A 7,663-nucleotide genomic window follows, 5' to 3' on the forward strand; every position below is an offset into this window, starting at 1 on the left:
AATATGAGTATCTATTTAGTTGTTGCAACACTCATGTTTTAGTCTTAATTCTTCAAAATGTCATATGTTTGCAAGATGTATATGTGCAAACAATATTTATATACCTATCAATCTAAAACTTTTGTATGAAATGTTAAAATTGTCAATATAAGTATTATTTTGAGGGCCGTGATACAAAAAATTCATAACAAAGTCTGAAAAAAATGAGATTTGTCTTGAAATTTAATGAATGCGAACACTTGAAATTTCCTAAAAAGTCTAAAATAATTGTCAAGAAAACCATATTGAGTATCAGACTTGAAACTGCGATACATCTATTTCAGTCAAATTTCTCAAAAATGACATATGTCTGTAAATTGTATGAGTGCAAACAGTTTTAATTTTTTTTATAATGGTCCAAAATTCTTGTTTAAGATAAAGAAGGGCAATATTAGTATCCGGTTGGTAGTTGAGACACTCATTTTTCAATTCCAAATCTTCAAAATTAGATTTTTTTGTAATTTGAAAAGTGTAAACACTTGAAATTTCCTTAATGGTCTAAAATGATTGTGAAATGTAAAACTTGACAAAATGAGCATTATTTGTGTGGCTGCCACACATTTATTTCAGTTCAAAATTCTCAAAAAACGTCATATGTACATATCGGGTTCGTGGTTGCGACACTTATCATATATGTCTGACAATTGAAAGGGAATCAACGTTTTCAATTTTAAAAAAATGGTCTTGTTTGTATTGTTCAATATGTTCAATATATCAATATCATGTGACACAAAACTCTGTCAATTTTCGAAAGTTTCGAAATCGTATGAGCGCGAACATTTTTAATCTATGTTGACCACGAATCAAATATTCTACAAAGAAACTAAACATTAAAAAAATAATGAACTGCGACACCTGTAATCATAAAAAATATTCTAAAATACTTTTCTCTCAACTCTTTCAATTGCTGTGACAATCGTAAAATAATAATAGGTACGTTGCTTCGGAAAACTTAAGGCAGAAGATTTTTTTTCGATTGACCAATCAAAATTATTCCCACGCCCCATTCCCAATTGCCCTATTCATTTACCCCATTCTCCATTCCCCATGCCCAATACTCCATTGCCCACTCCCCCATTCCCCATTGCCCCATTCCTATGCCCCTTTGCCCCATCCCCCATAAAATGGGAAGTTTATCCCATACAGGTACTGTAATCATGGTCTCGTTGGTTTTACTTATTTACATGTGCAATTGTTTAAGTATTTAATTATTTGGGTACGCTGCTAGATACTACAATTCCATACGAGTGCAATGACAACATCAAAAGTAAAGACAACCTTTCTAGCATATACATAGATTGTCTTCTTCCTTTCATACAAAAAAAAATCTCATAACATTGATCATTGCATAAGTTTCATGGTCGTCATCATGAACTCGTGGATCGTTACCGCCTGCGCCATGGAATCTCATTTGTTCAACATTTTGTAGTTTTCCTTTCCTCTTTAGTCTGCCCCGGACTTGATTTTTATGAGCAACTCGGCATGTGTTTCTACAGAAGAGCATGCTTCCCCTAACGGTGCACCTGGTCCATAATTCCAGATTTAGTGGAGTCCGAGTTGCTCATGCACTTTTGTTACTCTGTATGTATTATATTTTATACTTTATGTTCTGTGTTGTGTTTGTCTGTTTTCCGTGTTTTATCTTTGTCCCTAAGTTGCGTTCTTTTGATTAGCACTATAATCTTGGATACAATGATTACTCTTTTATTCCTTTCAATCTACTACACTCCCTTTAAAAACTAGTCTTGACACTACTGTTTCTAAACGTACCTTATTATAATACAGACTTGTGGCCATCACTTTGGATATTGGTTTCCGCAAACTCTTCAAACCAGTTTGTGTTAAAGGTCAAGATGAAGAAAAACAATCATTTCTAGGTCAAAAAGGTCTGGATTTAATTAATTTGGCTAGCATCGTCCATTACAAAAACGTAACAAACATTATTTCCCCTTATTTCAATGACAAATCAATAAAGATGCTTTCATACTCCTACACAGCACCTTTTACATACAGAACTTTCAATTATAAAGCCTATTGATGGACTTAAAGTTAAACCACCTGACTGTTCTTTGAAAAAAACAATTCCATTCAAATATGGTCCTTCCGGTCACATCATTACATGAGATTTAAGCATCATCGGAAACAAACCTGTCAGCAAGATTCGTAACTTAATCTGCAAAAAGTACCACCAAACCTATTCAAAACAGACATACTCAAATCTGTCAAATGATGTCTCTTGTCCAACCACGACACTTGATACTCACATATTGGTTGGAATTCAATGTGAATCCTGAAATTTTCGAAAGATCTTATGGGAACCCTCAATTCAAGATTTATTATCAGAATACAATAGTATTTAGACCTATGATTTTTCAACTCTTGATACCTCTGTTAAGTACTCAGTTAAACCCCCGACTCAAAAACATTATATCTTTGTTACTCACCAAAACACAAATCAAACAAAAAAACAAACAAACAAACAAAAAACGGTACACCTAGATACAAATGTCTCTAAATCTAATTCTAAATCAACCTCAACATATACTGAAGTAGATGTTTTCAAAATGCTTGAATTTTTTTTCGACAATATACATGTATTTGTCCAGTGTGGTGTACACGTTTTGTTGAACAAACGGTGGGTATTACAATGGGAACAAACTGTGCTCCTCTACTTGCTGACATATTTCTCTACTCTAATGAGGCTGAATTTATAGCTGATCTGATCTAAAAGAAGGAACACCGTTAATGTAGATCCATTAATCTCGGTTTCTGCTATATAATTGACGTATTATCGTTAAACAGTTTAGGGGATTTGATACATCGCATTTTCCACAAAGACCTTGAGGTAAAGGATATTATAAGCACTGTAAAGTCAGCCTCATATCTTGACCTACACTTAGAGATTGATGGTAAAGGTAAACTATTGACCAAACTTTACAACAAACGCGATTACTTTTTATCCTGAATTGTCAACTTTCCTTCCATCTGTGGCAACATCCCTTCAGCGTATGGAGTTTCCATATAACAACTTTCACGTTATGCCATAGCATGTCTTAACTACGCAGACTTTTATATCACGATAGACTTATTACAGTTAGGCTTCTGGAACAGGGTTTTGTTGCTACAAGAATGAAGCCATCACTACAGAAGTTTTATGGTCGTCATCATGAACTCGTGGATCGTTACGGTGTATCCGTCTGCACCATGGAAACTGATTTGTTCAACATGTTATAGTTTTCCTTTCCTCTTTCGTATACCCTGAACTTTTTATGAGCAAATCGGCGGATGTTTCTAGAAAATTGCTTTCTTTTCCGATGCACCTGGTCCACTCTCCAGTTTTTTTTTTATTGGAGTCCGAGTTGCTCATTACTTTTGTTACCTCTTTACGCATTTTTGGTCATTTTTAGTTCATTGTTGTGTTTGTCTGCTTTCCATGTCAAGTGTTTGTCTCTGGATTGCATTCTTTTGATTTCTCTTTTACACGTTATAATTTTAGCATCTCATCTTGCTTTCAATTGTAGTAGACCAGGGGTACCTCATTACGTTCCCATGTTTTAAAAATGTACACAGTATCATACTGAAAGTGTTACATCTCTTGACATTTCACGCCCCTGCAGACTTCGAGTAATACGAACTGAAAATGTGTTATTTTTCTTTTAATTTAAAGACTTCAACAGTGCTTATTTGAAGTATTTCAATCCGTAATCAAACAGAACGCTGCCTACTTTCAAGATGTCTTTTACTTCAAAACATAAATTCAAACAAGTTAATATGTCATACCGACTAAAAATAAGAAGGACACGTTTGATATGATATTGGTCGTTTGTTTATATTGAGGGTGAGAAAAGGTGCTTTTTTTTTAAAAAAATACTAGAGAGTTAGTAATTCTAGTTTTATGCCTATGTAAATTTCCCCTCGTATTAATGGTAATTATTATATAACACTCTAACTAAAATTTTCGTTGATGCTTATATTATCTTCTTTACTATTTGTTATACAGAGTTTCATCTTGACTATTCCTTTTGACTACTCCCTAAATATCAGTTCGGTAATTTTGTTATTACCCTTCATTAGTCATTTTCATAATTAGAATTATCAAAATAAATAACAATTTTAAGTAAAGTAACACGATTTCAAATCAATATGATTTATATAATCAGTCTACCTAGGACCTGCTTTATATTTAGCAACTCGGCGGTTGTTTGTAGAAAAACAGAAGGCACCTTCCCTACTTTGTCCTTGCTCCCAGTTTCTGGTTGAGCCCGAGGTATTTGTACGTGTTTTTTTTTTTATTTCCTGTCTGGTATTTATACCTTGAATGCATTCTTTAGAATTTCCGCAGGAATATTGGATACCTTAACTACTCTTAGATATCTGTTTCACCCTAACCCTTAATAAAAAAAAGATATCATGTGTAGAATGATTCGACCTGTATGTCCAAGTAAAGTAATGTCCAAGTTTTCAATTTTTTCCACAGTACATTCCAATTCTGAAATTCTAAATAACCTTGGTTCCCTTGATTACTCTTTCTACAGAGAGTCAAGTCACCAAAGAACATCGTAAATCAACTGCTTAAGTTTGGTGTCTGCTTACACCAATCACATGACCGTTTACACATTATTAAACTTCACAAGCCATTCAAATCACGTGTTATTATATCTTCCGGCAAATGTTCTACCGATATATCTTAGCTATCTACCTCTTCTTTAACTGTTGAAATATTAGTAATTATTTATTGCAACAAATGTCATGAGATCCAATTTGGAGTGATAAAAAACATTTTGGTGGTAATGAACGTATGCTTTGGTTGATGTTAGTGACTTTTTACCATGTATACAACGCTGTCACATTAACCAATTAAAGAAAGGTTCACACATTTTATCAAATGAACCTTTGACAAACTGGCCTTCAATTAAGTTCTTGTAAAGACAAGAATGCAGACGGCAGTGATTTAATACGGGATTAATCATTAATTTGACATATTTAAATATGATCATTGTTTTGAATTTTTAATCTACACCATTTGTATTAATTTTATACATTATATACAGACAATTTTTTGGTTTAAAAAAGGACTACTTAGTAACTGCGCTCATCTCATAGCCTTTTGCTTCGCTTTTGTTTTAAGTTCAATGCTATAAACATTGTAGAGATCCTTCAAAACATGATATGATGCATGAACTAAATATCCCGAAGAGACACCAAACCTGCTGGAATGAAAATGTCAGCCAAAGGCCACCCGTCTTTCTTCAATGACAGGTCAGGTTGAAGCTGGCCACAAAACATTAACATCAACATGTGAGGGATTTGCTCCTTTCTACTCAAGTAACATGAAATATAAACAAAACAAAGCAAGTCATACAGACACCAGAAATTCCTGGGAAAGGCGCAAAAAAAAATATCGGCTGGGCTAAGTTATTTTGCGTGATCACGACATTCCCCCTTTAAAATCTGTTCACTGTGGCAGAAATTTAAAACATATATAATCAGTTCAAAAAGATCCTTTGTTATAAGGGAAATAAAGAAACTGAATATGAATTACTAAGAAATACTAGTATTTAACTGACATTGCAGCTTCAGACAGGTTTATATCTACAAAAAGTTATGTCCCCATCGTATATAGATCCAATCCTAATTCCTCCCAAGCGGGGTTGGGCATCACGGTACATCATCAATCATACAATAATAGCGTAACCTAAGTCATGCCAAAACTGTTTTAAAATATAGTTTAATTTCTTTTATAAATATATGAGGGAAACAGTGTTAATACAAAAAATCCTTTTCCTAACGATTGACAAAAGAACAATAACTATATTCCTTACGAATAAGCCTATTCAACGGTTTACCTAATTCATTTGGTGAATTTTGGGCTTTCCTTGCTATGAGTAGAATATTACCGTAAATAAAAGGGTGCGAAATTTCCGCATTATGTGGGACATGGAATTGCATGCACTAAATTCACTGTTACACTGTATTCGTACTTGTATCACTAAATTTTACAATTTAATTTTAAATCTAAATTTTCTCATTTAATGAAGGTAGTAATGTATTAGTACGAGCATCATTAAGTTTCATGTGTCTTACACTATTGTTGCCATTCAAAAGTCTAATATCATTAAATACAGGAAAGTTAATTCTACGTCTATTATCTAATTTTTTTGTGATGTAAAATGAATAAGAATTTTTTTAACCATTTACCAAAATGTCGCTGAGCTGATTAATTTGCAGGTTTTAATATTGAATGTCATTTTCCGACAAAATAATGTGATTATTGCATTTAATACTGAACTCTTCAATTTTCTTTTTAAGTGTAATCCTGGAACAAGGACCATGTATGGAAAACAGAAATACACATCAAGGAACATAAAGTAAGTAAAATCATATATACAAAGTAACAAAAGCAAATGGGCAACTCGGACTCCACTTAAAACTGGGAGCATGAACCAGGTGCACGGGTAGGGTAAGCGTCCTCTGCTTTCCTAGAAACACCGGCAGAGTTGCTCATAAAAAGTCAAGTCCTGGGTAGACAAACGAGGAAAGGAAAACTATGCCCTGTTGAATAAATCTGACTTCAAACTTGTAGCAACATAGCCCTGTTCCAGAAGCCTATTTGTTAGAGTTTTAGAGCGATACAAAAAGTCGTTTCGGCAAGCAAGCTCTGTTATAACATGAGTTGTGATATTAACACTCCATACGCAAGTGCTGAAGGGAAAACAAAACCTTGAACTTATTTATACTTTTCAAAAATTGCTGAATGAACTAGATGTTAAATAAAAAAAAAACCCGGAAGCTTATCTGTTAGATATTAAGACACGTTAAAGAAATTCACAGTCCAAAATGATAAATGAAAACGTCATGCAAAGCAAAGATTACAAATGAAAACAAAAGCAAAAAACAAAAAAAGCATGAGATGCAAAACAATACCAAAACTACTTTATAAAGGTACGACGTGTATGTTGTAGACATAAGTTTTTGTTTCGCTATTCAAAACAAAACAAAACAAAACAAAATGAAAAAAACAAAAACAAAAAACAAAAACAAAAACAAAAAAAAAACAGCCAAACAAAACAAAAAAATACAACCTCAGATCAATCCGGCTTTTATTCAAATACAATCAGTCAGGCCTGTTTTTGATCTGATCATTTATTTCACTTCATTTTGTGGGTTTTGCTTTGAGCATAATAAGGTTTTTGGACACTTTGACAACAGTAAGCCATATCGACTGGAAACGATGGACATGATATATAAATAGATTAACTGCATAGAGTATAGAAGTTGGTGATTATCTACAGTCAAAATTCATGAAGCATAACAACAACAACAACAACAAAAATAACCAAAAATCATTTAATATGAATACGTTGAATTTTAGTGTCGGCTAAATTATCCACTGCTATTTGATAGAGGGAAAATGTCTTTTGAATTAGAACGATTTATTATTTCACTTGCATGTCTCGTGTTTTGTTTTACATCTGTCAACCCTGGAAACGGCCTTTCGGGTAAGTTTAATTTAATATAAAAATGTTATTAATACAAGATTAATACTTTGATTTACATTATTGTAATTGTGTCTGACACTGTGTTATTCGAAAAAGTGTTTATACCGGCCCCTTTTTTTACTACA

At 33.1% G+C, this 7,663-nt stretch overlaps 1 protein-coding gene across 1 annotated transcript in view; it reads left to right on the top strand.

Moving 5' to 3' along the window:
• The window catches only part of LOC148606112 (uncharacterized), a 125,338-nt gene that overhangs the window by 65,738 nt on the left and 51,937 nt on the right, over positions 1–7,663 (top strand). The window lies entirely within an intron of this gene.

Source organism: Perna viridis, chromosome 9 (genome assembly GCF_037379345.1).
Source record: "Perna viridis isolate PV_CMFRI_1.1 ecotype Kerala chromosome 9, ASM3737934v1, whole genome shotgun sequence".
NCBI classification, from domain to species: domain Eukaryota; kingdom Metazoa; phylum Mollusca; class Bivalvia; order Mytilida; family Mytilidae; genus Perna; species Perna viridis.